Source organism: Protopterus annectens, chromosome 1.part2, assembly GCF_019279795.1.
Source record: "Protopterus annectens isolate FY-2018-M chromosome 1.part2, PAN1.0, whole genome shotgun sequence".
In the NCBI taxonomy this organism is placed as follows: Eukaryota; Metazoa; Chordata; order Ceratodontiformes; family Protopteridae; genus Protopterus; species Protopterus annectens.
This window is the reverse complement of record NC_056727.1, coordinates 1,218,068,688-1,218,088,795: the sequence shown is the minus strand read 5'-3', so window position 1 is coordinate 1,218,088,795 and position 20,108 is coordinate 1,218,068,688. Positions and strand designations below refer to the sequence as shown.

The 20,108-nt window shown below is 39.2% G+C and overlaps 1 protein-coding gene across 1 annotated transcript in view; it reads right to left on the bottom strand.

Annotated features, from left to right (window-relative positions):
• SYF2 (SYF2 pre-mRNA splicing factor) overlaps window positions 1-20,108 on the bottom strand; it is a 669,776-nt gene that overhangs the window by 554,299 nt on the left and 95,369 nt on the right. The gene's annotated exons all lie outside the window — the stretch shown is intronic.

Genomic DNA, 20,108 nt, shown 5'->3' with positions numbered 1-20,108 from the left:
TACTCGCAAACCAACACGTGTGTCTGTGTCTGTCTGTGTGTAAACAGCTGTCACAAGTAGCCAGTCTCCACCCACAAGACTGTAGGAAAGGTAGAACAGAAAGTCCAATTGTGCAAATAAACTTACCATAACAGCAGATGTTCAAATAGACTACTGTTGCAGTAGCCTAAAACTTTATGGGTTATATCCTGCCAAGGATATGACACTGACAAACATTCAAAGCTTCAGGGCATCTTCCACATGCCCCAGCCGCTGAAGGCTCTCTAATAAGTGGTTAGGCCACCAAGCTTTCAGAACTTTTCTGTCATCGAAGACTGTCCTCCTTGTGATCTTCTAGTGATTGATAGTCCGCTAAAGGCTGACAAGAGAAGTACCCTTCTTTTGTGAAAAACCTTCCACTTAAATGTTAAAGAAAATTTTATTTATTTAACAGAAAATTAACATTTTAGCTAAGAAGAGTGTTTTTAGTGGTTGTCACTAACAATTTTCTTCAAAACATGCATTTTTTCTTAAGTTTTACTGCTTAAGCAAAAATTTAAAGTTATTTTTGTGTAAAACAATATATTTTCTGTGTGAAAATGATAATGAATAGCTTTGACCAGTGTTTTAAGCGGCTATCAAAGAATTTTACTCAAAAGTCAAACTTTCTTGTCAAAAGGTTCACTGACTCTTCCTAGATCTCCTACCAAATTTTCAGGCTATCTTCTCAGCTTAAGTATGCAGCAGGCTTCAGACTTCAGTTCTTCCCTCCCCCATCTGCAAGAACATTTCTTGGGAGTCTCGATAGCCAGGCCAACTTGCTTACTTCCTCAGCTGTGGCCCCAAATCAGTCAGCAAGAACCGCTCATCATGTTCTCTAGATCCCACTGGTGTTGCTTCTCAAGAAGATCGGAGTTAAATGTGTCCTCTATAACTGTTGGGTTGCCCTTGTTGGGCAACGGAGAATCCCTTGTTAGTCTCATGGAAGGGTGTGGGTGTTACTTTACTACAAAAAAGACCAAGACAGCCTGATTACTGAGGAAAAACTCCATCCTTGGGTGGGCCTCCTAGAAAGAGAAAACAAAAAGTTAAAACATAGTTTACAAGGAAGACTGTCTGAGTTTTGCTAAGGGCTTACTTCAAGCCTGTAATTCCTCAAATTCTGGGTCTTGCCCAAGATTAAGAGAAAAAAGATGTTGCTCTGTCTGAATCAGATTCCCAATCAGAAGTTAGGAACTGAATGGGAGTGTAATTCAACAGTTCATACACCACAAAAAGGGTTATCCGATTCTGAAGAAAGTTTTTCTTCAGATTCCCCTCCCCACCCCCAAGCCATTATCATTTCCTGAAATTATAGCCAGAATGAAAGATTTGTTTCAGTGGCAGCATTATGAAATTTCAGTATTCCAGAAAAAAATATTAGATTTATTACAGCTGGATTTTCTTCAACCTGCAGCTGTTATTCTAGTGCTACCAAACATTAGAGTTTGTTTTCTTGCCAGCCTGTGGCACTCGTGACAGTCAACCCCCTGCCCCTAAGACGTTAGACAAATAGTATAAGGTCCATCCAACTCACAAACATCTATTTTCTAATCACAAAACCAGACTCTGAAGTTATTTATTTGATAAAACTATACAATGCCAAACATCTAGTGAATGCTAGCCCTATTCCTTCTGACAAAGATGGGAAAGCTTTTGATAAACTGTGAAAAAGTTTATTCTTCTGTTACTTTAACCTTCTGAATTCTAAACTGACAGGCTCATTTTTGAAAATTTTCTGCCGAGTTCTTTTGAGAATATGAAGAATATAACTATTAACCTCACTTCTTCAGTGATCAAAGCACCTGTTTACTCTTTAACAGCTTCTGTTTCTCAAGTAACTAAACAAACACTTAAAACTGTTCCTATAACTCTGCTGATGCTGTATCTGGAGCAGCAGATAAATGGATCAATTATGAGAAAGTGTGCTTAGTAAAGCTCTCAAAACTTACCAGAAGATATCAAAGCTGAGATTTTGACTTCTCCTCTTGATAAAGTAGTACTGTCTGGTCTTTCTACTGCTGAGGTCCTTAATAAATGTTGAAAGAGAAAAGTCAATTCAGGGGGGTTCCCAGATTTTTCAACTCTCCTTTTCCAACTCTAGGAAAAACCTTTCTTCCTATTCAGAACTTGTTTTCAGAAAACAAACTGTCTCAGAAAGATACAGAGAGACAGAATTAAAACGCAATGTCAGGAAGGCTGAAAGAAGAAGAGGGTGACCTCCCAGTACAAAAGGGCAGTCCCAAAAAGTAGAATGACTATCTGCCTCTTCAAAAATGCACCACCCAACAACCCAGTAAATCTTTTCCAGAGTCTAAGTCTGCATTTGCCTCTGCGTCATTAGATAATCTCAGATAAATGGGTTTTGAGAATAATTTAGCAAGGAAACAGATGGCAGTGGGAGTCTCTACCTTATTTTCAGGGCATTCCTCCTCATCCTTCAAACCAAACTCTCCCACTTCTTCGAGACAGCATATGCTCTAGGACTGAAGAGAGTCCTAGAACCAGTGTCCACAAATCAAACAGGGAAAGGATTTTTTTCAAAAATGTTTCTGGTGCAAAAAGGATGTAACTCTGAGATCAGTCCTAGATCTTTTCTTCTCTCAGTCTTTATATTAATAAAGTCCCACAGTTCAAAATGCGGTCCGTTCAGCCTCTATTATCCCTCATGACTTTTTAAAAAGATTTTCTGCATCAGGCTTATGTTTTCAGTTCTCTGCTTTACTCTATGTACTGCTCCAAGGTCATTTACAAAGTGTCTGGCATCAGTAATTAATTACTCACTACAGGCTGCAAAACATGTACATCTTTCATTGTTTAGATAACCGTCTTACATTTGCAGACTCTTTTTCAAAATATCAGGAATCTCTGACCTGGCTAAATGAACTCCTTTATCGGTCTATGATTTCAGGTGAATTTATAGAAATCATCGTTTATCCCTTTTAACAGGATACGGTTTCTGGGATGTCTTCTAGACACATTCCTCAAAATGACCTTTCTTCCTTAGGACAAAGTAGAATTTTTACAAAGAACATTTCCTGAACTTTTATAATCAGTCTCAGACTGCAGTCAGGAAATATCTCAGGATTCTGAGTTATATGGCCTCTGTGACTCTCATGATTCCCCTGGCTAGACTTCACACATGGAAAGTTTGATGTTTTTTCAAATCAGTCTGGTCCCAACATAGTACCCCTTAACTTTTCAGATTCCTATGATGAGATTTGTAAGAAGGGAGTTGCAGTGGTTGGTGGATCAAGTATCGCTCAACCCTGGTCTTTCCTCCTCCTCCCTCCCAGCTCCTACTCAGACTGTACCCACAAATGCCTCAGACTTTGCTTGGAGAAGCTGTTTTAAAGGGGGGGTGAAAGTTCAGGGTCTGTGGGACAATGAGGACAGGCCCAAACACAAATATCAGAGAGAGGCTGTTAGTTACAAATGCTCTCAAAACACTAAATCATCATTGGTTTCCAAAACCCCTACTAGTAATCACAGGCAACACCACAGTGACACTGTATATAAATGGAAAGGGGAGTACCAGATCTTACCCTCTTTCTAGAGACTAGCTTGGGGTTTAGCAACTCAGCACAATCCAACCCTCCAGGCTTCTTTCATTCCATCAGAACAGAAGAGCAAGCTAAGCAAGACCAGGACCAGGACAAAATCTCACAAATGGAAAATGAATTTGGAAGTCTTCCAGGAACTAATCCCACTGTGGGGAACTCCTCAAATAGATTTCTGTCGACATGGCTTCCTACAAACCAAATCGTGCAGTTCTGACGCTCTTCTGCCTGAAGTGATGACTACCATAATTGTGTCCTCCAGGATAGAATATTTTAGACAGCAGAACTCTCAAGTTCAAAGGGAGTTTGTTTCTGGGAGAAAGACCATCTTCTAGGTCACCTTAGATGCAAAGTATCCTTCAGGAGGGGTTCAAGACACAATTAAAGGAAACAGTAATAAAGGCAAACAAGGTGACAATGCTGACAGCAATTTTTTTTATAAAGACAGAGTAAGCCAAGTCTTAGTACAATAGCCCAGGGACATGCATCAATATCGGAGGAATACAGGAAGCAGCCAGCTGCAGTTGTTTTCTGCTGCACCACACAGAAAATGTCTTCCATTTGGCTAAATGTGACTGCAAGGTATTTGACCTTCTAGCCTCCTGTAATGTATGGACCACCTGAGATAAGAACACGTGATTGCGAGGGTGATGAAAGGCGATACTGCCAGGACAGCTAGTTGGAATTCTGTAAATAATTATATGTCATTTGTGAATATCAGAGTAACTTATACAAGATGCTGGTGTCACAAATGTATTAGAACTGTATGTCAGATAAGATGCTTGTGTTACAAATGTATTAGAACTGTATGTCAGGTGTATATGAAACTGCTTTGTACAGATGTTTGTGTTGAAAAGGTATTTGTAAAGTGTTGTGTTTAAAATGTATCCACAGTGTGTCCTACTGGTAAAGAAAAAAAATGTACACGGACCATCATAACTGTTTAAATGTATATTTAATGGTGGAAACCGGAATACAGGAGGTTAACCTCAGTCCAGCAAACTTTAGAAAAATATCTGAAATTAAATTACTTTACAGGCCATGCAATAAAGAGGCTCTCTCTCTAGCTCTCAATGCAGCTAGAGACATAAAGTCTGTACTAATAAGTTTTCTGTATTGTCTTTGGAGTGAACTAATTGCTACTTTGAAAGCATGAAGGAATGCAATTGTTTTATGACTTCCAGCATCTGCCAAAGATCTGAGCAAAAGCCCTTGTCTGGGTATTTTTACAGGTAGATGTTAAACACTGCCAGCTTCAGCAATGGGGGTTTGAGAACTAGAAGTCAAATGACCAGAAATTATGTCATTCTGCAAGCTAACTCAGCAGTAATATTTTAGATATTATTTTGAGAAGTTTCTGAGTGAGACAGAGCATTCTGCATTCTGTCCTGGACCTGACAACAGGAACCATTCACAACATCATCTGCCTTGCTCTAATGAAGCAAGTTTCTAGGGAACACTATGACTCTCTTAGATACAGTCAGGAATATAATGAAGCTTAGTTTAGAGTTTATTTTTCTTTATTTGTGTGAGCCTGTACTGCAATGTTATTTTAAATATTTCCTGTGGTTTTGAAATCTGATGTCACTGTGACTATATACAGAGTATTTTCTTGTTCTTCTATTATTTAATGTTAAATATATTTAAACCTTTCCCTGTGGCTGATCATATCTATGTGGTGACACTGTGTGAGGCACTCCTAATAGCCATGCTCTTGGTCAAACTACCATCTGTATTAATATTAATTTCACTCAGTAAAATCGGTCGCCCTTAAAGCAGCTGTCGAAGTGTGACTGGTGGCATTAGAAACTACCTTACACTCTGGGCAGAAGGGGACATAGCTAGTAAACCTGTGCCAGCCTCTCCAAAGTGTGTGTGTGTGTGTGTGTGTGTGTGTGTGTGTGTGTGTGTGTGTGTGTGTGTGTGTGTGTGTGTGTGTGTGTAAATCAAACCTCAAAGAGTGTGTGTGTGTGTGTGTGTGTGTGTGTGTGTGTGTGTGTGTGTGTGTGTGTGTGTGTGTGTCACCTACCTGGGCAAGGACACGGAGCACTAGTTGAACAGACAGGCTGTTGGAGGTCTTGGCTTAGTCACTCAACTGAGATCTCAACTCTACAGCTGTGCCAGTGGGGAGTCTTACTGGGGATATGGAGGAAGAGGAAGAAACCAGCCCTGGACTGACTGTGGTCTCTGTGTGCTCTTAAGGGAAATTGCACTTGATGCAGAGAGATGCCTCTGGAAATACTGTGTGTGCACCTGTCATCCTCTCAGTGAACATCCCCCACTGTTGCCAGTGGTGAGGATTGAGGCTCCTTGATTACTGGTCCAGTAGAGGGTCGTCACCATGAGAAAACTAACTCTTTGAGCCTGGAAGGAACTATGGATCACTGGCCTTCCTTAGCCATGTGTATTAGCTGAAGGAAACACTCTTGTCATGGCTAGCATGGTAACATCAGGGTAAGATTTGCTTTTTTTCCCCTTGTCCTCATTTCATGCTTTTACCAGAACTTCTGGTTTAAACAGAAATGAATGGAAAGAGAACAGAAGCATGTAGATGCACTAGACTAAAAAAAAAAAACTACTGGTTGCTAAAGTTGTCTGGTAACATGTCTTTTACTTGCCACTTCTCCTGCAGATGCAAATAAGTTTGGTATGCTTCACTCGTCCACAAATCTGAGGAATGCTATCCTTTCCAGTTTCCACTGAAGCAAGATCCTTAACTCCTTCTTCAGGTGGCCTGCTACTGAGTTCTGAAGCCTGAAGGCTGGAGATGAAGAAAGCCAGATAGCATGTAGAAAGAACAGTAGTGTGTGTCCCCTTTAATGATACATCACACTATGGCTGTACTATCTAACACCTGAAGCTTCTTTGATTGAGCACCAAGTCAAAGAGTCTGAAAGGCACAGATTACGGACATTATCGCCTTCACATTCACGTGACCATTCTTTAGAGCCTAAATTCTGAAAAGAACTATGTGGGTCGCCCCAAACAAAGTCCATGGCACCTATGGTGAGCTTCTGGTTTGTTTCTGGTGGAGTAAAGTATAGGGAGGATTTGGATTGCTGCTTACCTGGGTTGCTTTAGAACTAGTTCCTGCTTAATGTAGGAGCTAAAGGGGATTTTCTATTCCAGGGACTGGTTTTGCTGGTTTCATACATTTCTTAGGTATCACTGTATCATTATTATATGCACTTGCAAAGGGACTATCAAGATGGAGGCTGACATGACAGAACCACAGGACTTCTAGGAACATCCTGGCCATTAAATGAAACTTCTGCATTGACTTCAAGATAAAAATGGCTCATAAGTCCTAGTCTATCCTAGGGGATGGACGCATTGCAAGATAAATTATCCAAAATAGTTCTAAAAAAGGTCTTTTGGTACCGACACGGATTCTAAATTACAACCTCGAATGATTAAAAGAGCGAACGCCCTTTAATTGACCTCTGAAAATCAAAAGCACTAAATCCCGAACACATGGAACAGCGATTTTTTTTCCCCAGGGAAAAATAAATCCCTGGGCCATTTTTGGGACTTTGCCATTTTTTCTACTGTGGTGCGATCTTGGGAGTTGGTTATATTTACAGTAAGTAGGGGGTGGGGGGCAAAGCCCCCCACTTTATTTTGTGATTGGATTTTTTTTTTTTTTTTTTTTTTGCGGAGCAGTGATTTTTTTTTCCCTGGGGGAAAAAAATCACTGTTCCGTGTGTTCGGGATTTAGTGCTTTCGATTTTCAGGGGTTGATTAAAGAGCGTTTGCTCTTTTAATCGTTCAAGGTTATAATATAGACCCCCGACATGTACCCGATTCTTGGAGGTTCACAGCTGCACGCAGGCCCGATAGTGGAAGGTAAGCTGATGGCCTTTTATAACTTCGGAGAAGGATGCTTAGACAAGGCAGTCATTTCTGTAGGGATATATGTGCATAACCTTTAACTTTGGGTGGCAAAGACGGAAGCCAGGCACTGGATTATCTGAGTGTAGCAGATAGGCCAAAGGGCAAAAAAAGTGAGATGAAAATTCAAGCATCCTTCATTGAACTCTAGCTTTGTGAATCAGGATGTACAGAAAGGTGCCTTTCATGATCACAGTGACCATGGAGGACAGGAAAAAAAGGGAAAGGAGGACTGCATGGAACAGCATCCTGAATTTATTTACTGCTAAAAATGTGCTGGGGCTTGACAAGTCTTGGACATGGCTTCATTTTTTTTGGGGGGGGGGGGGCAAGAACAACCTCAAGTAAAAAAAGTTTCCAGATGGAATAACCTCAGTAGCACTGCATGCTAAATGTTGCTGAAGACTAGGTCTTGTTACATGCAGAGGATTATTTCTGACAAGCTATCTTGAACATATAAACTGCATTTGTTTTATTTATTTACATCACTGAATTTTCCCAACAGCCACAGATTACTTTTCCACTGGTACCCTGCCAGACAGCCTTCAATTAAGGTATAATCATGTGAAGGCTCTTTACTAAGTTGCCATGGAGAATAAACTTTTATTTTTGCCTCTGATGGTTATCATTTTATGTATTTTTACTTTCTAAGCTGTTATTGCAAATTCTGTGGTGGAACTTGAAAACACAATATCCCTTACTCATCTACCCAATGACAAGAAGAACCATTTCTCCTAAGGGATATTCTTCTACCCAATGACAAGAAGAACCATTTCTCCTAAGGGATATTCTTCTACCCAATGACAAGAAGAACCATTTCTCCTAAGGGATATTCTTCTACCCAATGACAAGAAGAACCATTTCTCCTAAGGGATATTCTTCTACCCAAAGACAAGAAGAACCATTTCTCCTAAGGGATATTCTTCTACCCAATGACAAGAAGAACCATTTCTCCTAAGGGATATTCTTCTACCCAATGACAAGAAGAACCATTTCTCCTAAGGGATATTCTTCTACACAGAAATGGACAGAATTAATTTTTGAAAGGAACCAATCATTGGCTATGCTCTTGCTGAAGCTGTCCCCTTTCGTCTTTCAAAGCTTATTGCCTTTTTTCCCCAATTTTCTTTTTTCTGTGTCAAACATTCTTTATTTCTTACAAAACGGCCAGTGCTTATTGAGGGAGTTGTTAGAGTACCCACACACTGAAGGGTGGAACAGCCGTTTAAAAGACTGAATTGGCTTGATCTTTTCTTTCAGTTTCTTTAATATTTCTTCGGCTGAAGAATCACAAGGATTATCTCTGCTTTACAGTGCAGTCAGCAAATGCCTCTTCATATGAATTAGGCAGGAGATGGATCTAAAAGTCACACATCCTCTTTACCGTCATTGCATTAGCAAATGCCGATGAAAAAGGGCATTCAACACATCACAGTCACACTTAGAATGATTCCCTATTTAGCCTACTGTTTGAGGAAATCTTACAGGTTCTCCCTCAAATAAATTATTCTCTGTTTCACTGGCTATGTCTTCAATATGCTTAATGATCCATTCTACATTGGGTCATACCTGTCACATAATATTCCTCACTGGTAGACCGTAACTCAGACATTCTGGGTGGCACAGGTTCTTCTTGCTGTAACTATCCATGATCCTGTGCCTCTTGACTTTTAAGACATTATTTCAATATGGACCTCCCTGATGCATCCAAATATTTAACTGCCAACTCTACAACTGGCATTTTATACAACCGTTTGATGGCCTCTATGCCTGGTGTCCAGCTTCTGACTGCAGCACAGCAAATAAAGCCTGGGATGCTATCAATCTTCCTGGGTATAGGGGGTTCTAATTAAGTATTATCAAATAAACAGCTTGACTGTGTGGGTTGTGTGAACGCCAATTATTCATAGTATCTTTGCTGGGCTGCAGAAAGCTCCTTCTTCACCCTCAAATTAAACGACTACTTTAGCAAATTAATAACTTATTCAAAGAAGCTATCCTATATGGAGGAGTCTGAGGAGACTGTGCAGTCATGTGTCATAACTAAGCGACTCCAACCACAAATGCATCCTCCACTCCCACATAATGGTGTGAGGAACCTTGTGGAAAGGAGCCCTTTTCTCTCCCTTTTGGGTGAATATCCTTAAAGTGGAAAGTGTTGAGGTGTGGGCAAAGGGGGGGGGCAACCATTTGCACTGCTGTTTCTCTGCAGCAAACCTTCTGTAATCAAACTGCTGGGGAATTGAAAAGGATGTCATGGCCACTGGCACACATGTAAAGATACCAAGGACCTAGAAGTCATCACGGCAGGTTATCTCTTAGACAGGTACTGACTGTATGATGGGAGTAATTATCCCCATCCTATGGAAAATCTTCAAAAATAGATGGAAATTTAGTTGCTTGTTGTCACTCTAGAGAGGGGTGTCTTACTGGCTCTGCCAAGGAATGATGAAGGCCTCTACAGAAGGCTGGTGACCAGTTTCTGGCGGAGTAACGAAACTAGAGCTACCAAGGCCTGGCTTGTTTGCAGCTCTACCACTTCAATGCCTGCCTCCAAAAGGATCCCTGTAGAAATACAGACCTAGGGCAAGGTCATATGAACTTAGGGCTCAGCAGGATCCAGTTATCTCAGATCTAAGTGGGGGCATATGGGTCTTTATAGCCTCATGCTCTCCCCTCTGAGTTCCTCAGCCAATACCTTTCTCAACTTATAATGCTTGCAATGCTGTTTTAAGAAGTTTTCTGCCAGGTTCTGAGCTACCTGAAAGATCACCTGCTGGAGTAGGGGCAGATGTTCCTTGTTACAAAGCTGCCAACTTGTGACAATGAAAGCCTTATGATTCCTAGCTCTCTTCATAACAGACAATATAATATCCCTCACCAAGACAAACTAAACACTGTAAGTATCAGTCCCTTTGTGTGTTGGGGAGCTCTCACCAAGACACTTGTTGACAACTTTTACAAGGAATGTCATTGTCTACCTGAAAGAAAACAAAAAGTGTAACACATTAAGAAGTAAATATACTGTGACTAGCAAAAATGCAATTGCCAAAATGGTTACTTGCAGCTCTTTCAGTTACTGCCAAGAAGTAACTAATTAACTTAGAAGATATGGGCAGCCTTTGATCCAGTGGTAAATAAAGAACTGAAAATAGCATGGGCTTACAGCCAGGTTTCCTGCTGACATTCTCAGTGTGTGTGTGTGTGTGTGTGTGTGTGTGTGTGTGTGTGTGTGTGTGTGTGTTTGCAGTGGGGACTCATAGCTAGTACAGAGGATGCCAATCTGTTCTTGACATTTGGACAGGACATGGATATCTACCCGAGGCCAAACCCCATTAGTCTACAAATGTGCTACTGCAATGGTACTTATTTACATCATAAATGACCTGAAACACCTTCATTCATGGCTAAAAGCAAATATTGCAAGCAAAATCTCCACACTTAATGCACTTAAACAGCTAAATAAACTCTACTCAAGAACAGTTTCCACTCTGATTAAACCTTCCTCTCCCAAAACAGAAATTTTCCTCCCACTCCTGCTAAAGTTAGCTTATTCCTAAATATGGGTATAGCTCCCTCACATATAAGTTCATAAATACTAGGCTATCAATCTGAAGAATATTACAAGCCTAGCCAACAACCAGCGGTCAGGCTCAAACCTTGTATTTGTGAGGTAAAGACCTTAGCCATTATGCCAACCCCTCCCGCTCAGCTACGGTTCTGATATCATATTTCTTCACTAAAAGAAAATATATGCCTCTGCTTCTTCCAGAGCAAATATCTTCCCTGCTCTCATTTAAACAAGTAAATGGAATTACTCCTTCCAAACTAACCTACAGGTTTTGAACTCCGCCCAACACAACTACCATCTACACTAGCTCGCAAAGGGCATCATAATATTGTACCAGTGAAATGCACAGACCTGCTGCGTCAGTGACGCACCATGCACCCACTAATTAAGTTATTTTGGGGTATAGTACGCTAATTCTTTACCATAAGAAAAGCCAGAAAAAAGAAGCCTGACATTTTAAGCAGAGGAGAAAATCTTGCATTATCTGTTCCTAGAACAGTCCCCTTTTTTATCATTTTGCATGATCAGTTGAAGGAACCAATGCTTTCTGTTTTACCTTCCTTCACTCCCACCACAAATTCTATTTTTACTGCTCTGAACCTCTGAAAAACTGATTTAGTTTATAACCCATACCCTTTCTATTGTGTATAAAATCAATACATTACTTTTCTTCCACCTCTTTAGCCTTCACCAGAGAATCTGACTGCAATGTCCTGATCCCTGGGTAACTCTACATATTTACTGTATAACTGAAGTATCTTTACTTTCTCAATACCTCTCAGTCATGTCCGTCCTCAAAGACTGGTCGACATCTTGCATTGCACTCTCAGTACCCATACTTACAGATCTCCATTCAAACCAATTTTTCTATCTGCACCCAGCTCCTTTTCAGAATTCCTTACATTGTTGTTGATGATATGGATTCCAATTCAGAATTCCACAAGATGACATTAATGAGTTACAAGATCCCCTTTTCCAAATTCCAAGCCATTTGCTTGCTGCAATGTATATATCCTGTATTCAAAACAACTCGGCCAGCTAATTTTCTGTGGATCTTGCTCTTCAGGATCTCTCACCACGCTGATGATATCCTATGGATTTCCCATAACACGTCACAATGTTGATGCTGAAAAGTCATTCATTACTCTAACCTGTCATGTCAGGTATTCTACAGGGGTGAGTCTTTAGAACCCCACTACCCACAATATATATCAACACACTCATCATATCTCTAGGGACAAAACACACACACTCCTTTTTGGAGATAGCATCACGATCTGGGAGTTAAGGAATGTCTTACCAGCTACCTGTAACTCACTTAACACCACTCTTATCTCTTGGACTTAAAGCCAACCTAGGCAAAACAAAATCAGCGAAAACTAGAACTCACAAAGCATCTCACCAAGCACAAGGAGGGATGCAAGGTTACTGGGTCCTATCTATATCCACTGGAAATATTCAGATATACAAATATCATGGACTCTGGCACCTGGCACTTGCTTTTTAAACACACACAACCATAAAGTCTTAGTGAAGAATTAGTAATATTAAACTCGTATCTCACAGTCTGTATCTGGCTAGGTTCTCAATGTTTCATGGGCGAATACTAGGCTAACTGCCCTGAAGGCCCATTTTAAGCCTAGCCAATAACTTGAGTTCAGAATCACCCCACCCCACTTCCTACCTTCCAACATGCCCACCTTATTGCAAGCGCTACATATACAGACAACCTTCAGAAGGTGCACAACATCAAGAAAAAAAATTGTAGATTAATAACAGGGGTAGGCTTAAGGCAACACCACTACCTTCCTATCCACGAAACAAGATGACTTCCCATCATCCTCCAAGCCTTCTTACTCATCAGTAACCTTAAGCTATAAACTGCAAAATCTGGAACACTGTAAACCCCTAGAGCAACTAATTAATATCAAGCAATCCAGTGAGTTACTTAAACCACTTAAGCCCTCTTCTTTCACTCTTGCTGTCCCCCACTTGTCTCTGCTTGCATAAATAATGTACATTTCCCTCACTAACCCCATGATCTTGAGTTCTTTCTTGCCATAATGTATCACCTAACCATATTCTCTGCCTTCAATAAACCACATAAGTAACTGCAGATACACCAGTACTATTACACAATTCAATCATCATTTATTTTACATTTGTTGACTGGGCTAGTCCAACTGGATATATGTCCATTTTCAGTGGAGGCCCGGGGAGAAAAGCTCCAAACAAAAATACACTATCATTTATAATATGAGACATTTACAAATACAATTAAATGTGCAGATAGTTATCCTATACATTACATTTTGTTACATTTCTGTAAACAGAATCATGGTACATTTCAGCTATGGTTAGCCATGCAAATATTTTGCTAACAATTTAGAATAAGAGAATACTTTCATTGTAGTTGACTGAAAAAAAGTAGCTAGGTTATACACTCGCTTAGTAGTTAACAGAAAAGTAACTAGTTTGTACAGTAATGGCAATAAATGCTTTGAGAAATTAGGGGTATTTTTCAACAATTTCTGCAGGTTTGTATTTGATACAGCTTTAAACGGTGCATTTAATCAACGTTTATTTAGAAGAATATGAAGTAAAATTTTGCTAAGTTACCATAATACTGTTCAAAATTGCTGCTTATTATAATTCTTCTATTCATACTGTATTCTTTGAATGGAAATGGGCTTAAGGAATGCAGTTTGCCTACCCCTGCAAACAGGTGCATTGAAAAAATGTCTACAAATCTATTTAGAAAACTTTATGTTGTTTCTGATTCATGGATCTTCCTGTTTGGGATCTCTCACTCTGCCAGTGCTGAAATTCTGCTGAAACAGCATTATGCTGACTCACTTCCACAGGCTGTCAAATTCAGTATGGTCCCTTATGCTACACACATTCACCAACAAATTGATCTTTCCACAAATTTAATCTCAACACATATTACTATACAAAACTGAGACAGAAGACCTATGGTTCTATCAGGACAGCCACATTGCTGAAACCAGACCCAGTTTAGCTGCAATTCTAGCTCTTCTGTTTCATTTCCTTCCCATAGGTCCATGCACCCTTAAATAGGTTCATAGGTTGGTACTAGGCTATCGTCCCTAGGGCCTATACAGGCCTAGCCATAACAATTCCCTGGATATTTCTTCCCACAATATTTACTTCCCTGGACCCCTGTCTAGCAGGGCGACCAACATGATCCCCAGGGAGAATTTCCTACTATACACAACTCCTTCCTGTGTCCTTTCCAATTCCTCCACTTTACATTCTCCATTCACTTTTCCATGCCCAGTGCTTACAATGTCTCCTTGTACTACAACTCTCACAGCTTTTTCATAATCTGTAATTCTCCCATTGTACAGGCTTTTTCCACAACCTTGTAAAAGATGATTTTGCCCTCTCTATTCCACCCACTTTCTTCTTGATACACACCCCAGTAAATACACACCCTATTAATCTAATGTTGGACTACAGACTGCACCAAAACAGAAACTTCTCAGTCACTGCTTGAGCTACAAGCAAGACAGAATGAAAAGTATGCAAAATTGGACACAGATACTAACAGGATAACAAGGCAGAGAAGACAAGCAGGAGCTCATTTTACTGTCAAATTTTACTAAAAACACCATATATAATAATCCAGTACTTTTACACAGTCTTTATATGTAGTAAAAGTTAAAACTCTACATACAGTAAACATTAATTCAGTTCTGCATCCACAAATGCCACTATACATACAGACTCCCTTCTGCTATAGAAGATCACTTGAATCAAAATACATTCTGTGCAGAGACCAGCAAAGACAGAAGAACACAGCAGTTGATCTTTACCTGGTTCTAATCCATTTTCAATGTAAAACTTTTGACTTGTAACACTGTGGTAAACTACAAGATAAAAGAGCTTATTGGGAAGAGAGCTATAAAATACTCTAACAGGAAGTACGAGAGGGAAGTATACTCTGAGATTGTGCATTTTAGCTCACATCAGAAAATTATATTTTGGTGACTAATCCAGATAAAAAATATCTTGCCTACCAGACTAAACATCAAGCTAATGTATACAGATGATAAAATACAGTATAATAAGCTTAGTTTGGGGGGGGGGGGAGACAACGACATATCTCAACATGGTTAAAGAGGCAAGCAAAAGCATTTATTATGAGTATGTCATCAAGGAGACTATTTAAATAAAGGGGGATATTCCCTGCAAATGACTGAAGCTCTTAAAACCTTAAGAAATTACTCAAACTCACTACAAGTGCAAACACTGCTAGAAAAACTGCCATAATGCATGGTGCAAAGCATGAATTGCAATAAAAAGTCTCCCACAAAACAGATAATGCTGTAAACGTCTCAAACAAGAGAAGCAAATGCAGACTTAATTTGCCTCGGCTTTGTTGTAATGGCACCCTGGGATTACAGCACCACTGACACCAGATGCAAAGCATAACTACTGCTTCAGTCTTGACACAGTAAACATGTTCTGTAACTCTTACCTTCCAGTACAATGTTGAACACAAACATGATGAACAGGCTTAGTCTTGGGACCGAACCCTGTGATACCCAAGTAGTTTCCAGCTTCTTGCTGAGCAGTTCTGTCTGAACATCTACCTGCTTATTCTGCCTGAAAGACAATTACCTAGCCAATTACATATTCTGGGGACCCAAACATATTCCCCTACAGACTCCTACTGAATCACCTACAATTTTCCTGTCAAAAGTACTTAATATGAGGAAAGGCTAACAGGCTGGTAGCTGTATACTGCAGTAGCACCACAGCCATCCAATAGTCTTTCAGAACTGCTCTAGTTTCTGATATTAAGCATTTCTGCCAGTTTCTTTGAGTAATCAAGAAAATGGAAGAATTAATCCAACCCCATGTCATGTTGTCTAAAAATCCTCCAAGTTCTTTTACTAATCCTTCAGTGATCACTTCCTCTTCCTTTCACCAAATCTGCTCCAAGCGTTCCAGTCTTGTCCTCCACTTTTTACTGTGCCATCAAAATCTACTGTAAAAGTGATGAAGAATATTCAATAGTTTTGTGTATTCCCCAGCATTCTACCCCTCATGGATTAAGCCAAAGCAGGGATCAATCCTACTTTTATCATGTCATCTAAAAAAGTTACTGTGTTACTCCATTAACTCTCTGTCCAGTTCTTTCTGTAGGATTCCTTCGATCTATTAAAAGCTATTTTTTCTTTGCTATCACAATTAACTTAAAAAAAAAAAAGTTAAAACTATCAAAGTGCAAGTCCACTGTAAAAGTATTAGCCATACAAAAAGGAAATCCCACTGGAGTCAGAATTAAAACATAACATCTCATGAATACCATGGTCAGACGTTGTACTAATTTAAAGGATTAATGTGTGAGACACTAAATAACATCATCTACTCCCTTTTTCCTATTTTGTAAGGAATTGGGGTGTCACAATCACATTAGGCAATGTGATCAAATCACCTAAAGCCAATATCTATACATCCGGGTAGCTAGACATGGCACTTTCCAAATAGTAATAATAAGGTTGTTAACAAGAACATGACATGTACATGTCTCACTTAAGGACTATGTAATGTGGTTAATAAGAACCAAACGTTTACATGTCTCACTTAAAGACTATCAAGTATATACTAAAAAGATGACATAATATCCAAAATGTAAAGTGACTTACCAATATTAAAAAATAAAATTGTACTGCAAGCTGAGAAAATGGCTTTTTTTCTGTCATAAAACTGACTATTTGGAAATACCTTTTTTTTTTTTTTTTACTTTTGCTATCTCTAGAAAGAATATTTAAGTGATTAATATTAAAGATTGCCAAGAAGGGATGATTTTGTACTATAAGCTTAACATCTGTATCAAATGTTACCCTTATGCACAGCACCCTAAAACAATCACAAGTCAACAGGAAACAACCATATTCAGCTTTACACTTCTAACATCCACATAACGTTGCTTCTGCTGAATGTCCATCCCTACCTCCTTTCTGGTCTTATCATATGATCCATTCCTCTTTTCCCTTACAGCCATGCCAAGATCTAACTTTTAATGAAGAGTTATTTCAACTTTATACTTCTCATGGTACAGATCATTTCTCTCCTTACTCCGTCAATAACTTATTAACGGTGGAACCTCTTTCAAGGATTCAAACTTTACTTTGTGTAATACTGAATTAAAATAGTTATTGAGACATTACTTCTCATCAAGACTACCGATGAACTGGCATCCACCCATTTTTTTACCACACAATAGCCTTTCTACCCCCGTATCAAAGATTGTGAACCACAATGCAGTGTGATTACTGTCCCTCACAGGCTTTCTTACCTTTACTTACTCTCCCTTCCACACTGGTGAAAACGAAAGGTAATCCCTTTTCCACCCTCAATGTGGCTCTTCACCTTAAGCTTAAGTCTGGTTTCCACCATCATTCCTGTCACTTCCTTTACCTTCACAATTACTTCACCATTATTGTTCTCATTCACTTAAACATAAAATTAAGCTATTTAACAGGCATATACACCACAGAGCATGTGTCTCAAAGTTGTGACAATTCCGGGGGCATTAAACATCATGTATAGCACTCCAAGGAGGGATAGCTACCTGAACGGTCTGCTGCCATTTGTATGTTCTATGTACACATGAACAATGGTACAAATTAAATTAGGTTTTACAGTAAAGTATATCAGCTGCATGGCATGGGCATTAACATAATGAATCTAACACATAGCCTCCTGTTCAGTTTTTGCAGTCAGAAGGTAATCAGTTAGTGATGAGGTGGCAACATTATAGGACATATCAGCTACTTAACTCTGAACAGAAAAGTGATGAGCATAAAATAAATTCTGCATTTATGCAAATGCTAGCAATGGATGAGAAATATTAAGTAATGAATGTGAAATATACTGAACATATTACTAGACTGCTTACTGATTTTTAACATTACTTTAGTACAGTATTCACAACAGATACAAACAAGACTACATGTGTGACAACCTCCATCACATGAATTATCAACGCAGCCCACAACATGGCAGCATACTTCCCAAATCACCCTACTTAACGGCAAGCACAATAACCAAACTCCAATAAGTACTGGTCTGGGTACAGACTTTCCATAGGATAAAATTCAATGAAACTGTACAGTGTGGATGTACTACATTGGTCCTGATACAGTAAATCAATATTCTTCATTAGAAGAACAACTTCAGAATGATGGGAATAAAATCTGCAAGCCAGTGATACAGGAAAAATTAACATTACCCTCTTTTCTGAGGCTTAGGACCCTTCATGTTGATGGTTCTGTTATTTCAATGTGCAGTGTTTCAAAACTTTTGTAAAGTGACAAATAGCATAAAATGTTCAGAATGAAAAGCACAGACTGTGGAACTCTATGTCTGGGATTTATATTAAATTCTTAGAATCATTTTTTTATTTGTTTCTGTTTCCAGTACAAGTTAAAACACCCACAACACTGAAAAGGTACCTTTCTGTGATTCTTTAAGTAGCAGTAGAGAACAGCTCCTGAAGCACATATACCTAAAATCCCATCTTCCTTCCCTTCTTTTATGGTCTGTCCCAAGCAAACTCTGTATCGGTTTGCCATCTGCCAGACTTGGTTTCACTTTTAGACAACTGGCTTCACCTACAAACAATGGTAGCACACACTAGTGGACAAATTAGAGGACTGCCCATTTAATGTCATCAGTGACAGCTGGTGTAAACAGGAAGCAATCCTAGGTTAGTGGCTGAGGGAGGATGAAGATCCAGGAACTGAAACCTAAATGGCAAAGTCCTATAAACAGTTTTAACTGTAATAATCACTCCCACCAGTTCTCCAAGCTGGAAACCTTGATTTCAATCACTATTATGTAATTGTCAAGTAAATGGATACTATGAAAAATGAAACTGATGATGCAAAGAGCTTGTGAATAATTGCAATACTGTTAAAAAGTTTTCTTGTGTATGTATACATAAATAAATATGTGTGTGTGTGTGTGTGTGTGTGTGTAAAGGAATACACAGCTTTCAAACTTTCAAAAGATGTTTGTTTGTTTTTGTACATGCCAGGGACAAACGTGAATATAGCTGAAAAGAGTTTATTACTAATTTTTGTTAATAAACAAGCAAAAGTAATTCTGAGATTTCACAATACACCAAGTATTGCAGTTTACACTGGATGGACTACAAGCTGGTACACTGGCCACTTTCTTGTAATTCCTAGGCATAAGCTACATACTAAAACGCGTATTACACCTCTCTCTCTCCAATGTGTCTACTATGCATCTGCATAATTTTATACAAACAAAACAATTTTAATGTTGGCCTATTGAACTATATCAATGTAAAATGATGTTACTAAGCGTTTTTCAATGCAACTTTAACTTTATGCATGTAACCCAACATATATGAATCTTTTTAATATAACTGCTACTATATCAATATTGTTTAAAATTGTACTTGTTTAAAAATGTACTACTTGAGCTTTTCTCCTCGGGTCTCCACTGAAAATGGGCCACAAACCCAGTTGGACAAACCTGGTTAACAAATGTCAATAAATAAATAAAACACTAAATACACACACACACACACACACACACACACACACACACACACACACACACACACACCATATGCACACACACACACACATATGCACACACACACACACACACACACACACACACACACACACACCATATGCACACACACACACACACACACACACACACACACACACCATATGCACACACACATTATATGCACACACACACACACACATTATATGCACACACACACACCATATGCACACACACACACACATATGCACACACACACACACACACACATATGCACACACACACACACATATGCACACACACACATATATGCACACACACACACATATGCACACACACACACGCACATTATATGCACACACACACACATATATGCACACACACACACACATATGCACACACACACACACATATGCACACACACACACACATATGCACACACACACACACAACATATGCACACACACACACACACACACACACAC